The following is a 1,151-nucleotide window of genomic DNA, read 5'->3' on the forward strand; positions in this document are numbered from 1 at the left end:
AAAGGCGCTGCCGATGTGGGAGAGGATATTGTAGTCACAGAGCTTACTGATGCGGTAGGACTACTGGCTTCTATACTAGTTTGCGATGTAACCACATTGTGGCTGTTACTTCGTTCGCGATTTGCAGCTCCTGGGAGCTTTTGTTTTCGCACAGCGCCACCAGCTGACGTCGTATTCGGCAATGAAGTCTTTTCAACTTGCATACTTTTTTCACCACCAGTATTTTCATCTTGTATATCCAGGGCTTTGTCGATGGAAGCGACTGCTTCTTTTATTGCACTTTTCGCCCAATTTAGACCCTTCGCCTCGAACCAACTCATTGCTTTTTACTAAACTACAACATTGAATTATTTTTGCAATCGTTTTTATATTTATTTATTTTTCCTTTGTTTTTTTATGACTGACATCCTAATCGGTTTGGAATCAAAAACACAAAGAGTTGATTTTGCATTGCACCAAAGAGCGGTTGTTAAACCGCAATGGCAACCCTAAACGTGTGATTGCTTCTTAATGCATTCTGCGCGATTGGGCATTGAGCCGGTGCTTATGTACGCATTTTGCCCGCGAACGAACATAGCTCCAGTGGCGCAATTGGTTAGCGCACGGTACTTATAATCAGTAACTAGTGAGCAATGCCGGGGTTGTGAGTTCGAGCCTCACCTGGAGCAGTAAGATTTTTTGTAATTTAAACATATTTTTTTTTTTACATTTCTTTGGGTTTATTCTATTTCTAATTAATTAATAAAGAAATTCAAGGAACAAATAAGCGGATATGCGCATATTTATTTATGCATATTTAAAAAAAAATTGCAGCGGAGCAACAGCTGCTTATAAAAATAGTCATATTGTATAGTACATATCGTTGGTCCCTACGAAGAGTAGCACATTTCACTATTCGCGTCAAAGACTAGCACATTTCACTATTCGCGTCAAAGACTAGCACAATTTAGATTTTTGCGTGGAAAAGTAGGACATTTAAGGTTTAAAGTAAATCATAAAAACATAATTTATGTGGAAAATTCAAGTGTTTATTTTATGTTTCTATAATTGTATTATAAAATCATGAAATTCAGACGGTATATCGATGGCTGAGTGGAAGATCGACCTACAGTGACGAGCAAAACTGTAACATGATGTAACACTTTTTATTT

At 37.6% G+C, this 1,151-nt stretch overlaps 1 non-coding gene across 1 annotated transcript; it reads left to right on the top strand.

Annotated features, from left to right (window-relative positions):
- Window positions 1–576: 576 nt before the first annotated feature.
- TRNAI-UAU (transfer RNA isoleucine (anticodon UAU)) lies at window positions 577–668 on the top strand. Its single transcript is given in 2 exon segments — window positions 577–614; window positions 633–668. It is a non-coding gene; the product is annotated as a tRNA-Ile (tRNA).
- The last annotated feature ends 483 nt before the right edge of the window (window positions 669–1,151 follow it).

This window comes from Rhagoletis zephyria, unplaced genomic scaffold, assembly GCF_001687245.7.
Source record: "Rhagoletis zephyria isolate East Lansing unplaced genomic scaffold, Rhagoletis_zephyria_1.1 Rzeph_scaffold_78133, whole genome shotgun sequence".
NCBI lineage: Eukaryota > Metazoa > Arthropoda > Insecta > Diptera > Tephritidae > Rhagoletis > Rhagoletis zephyria.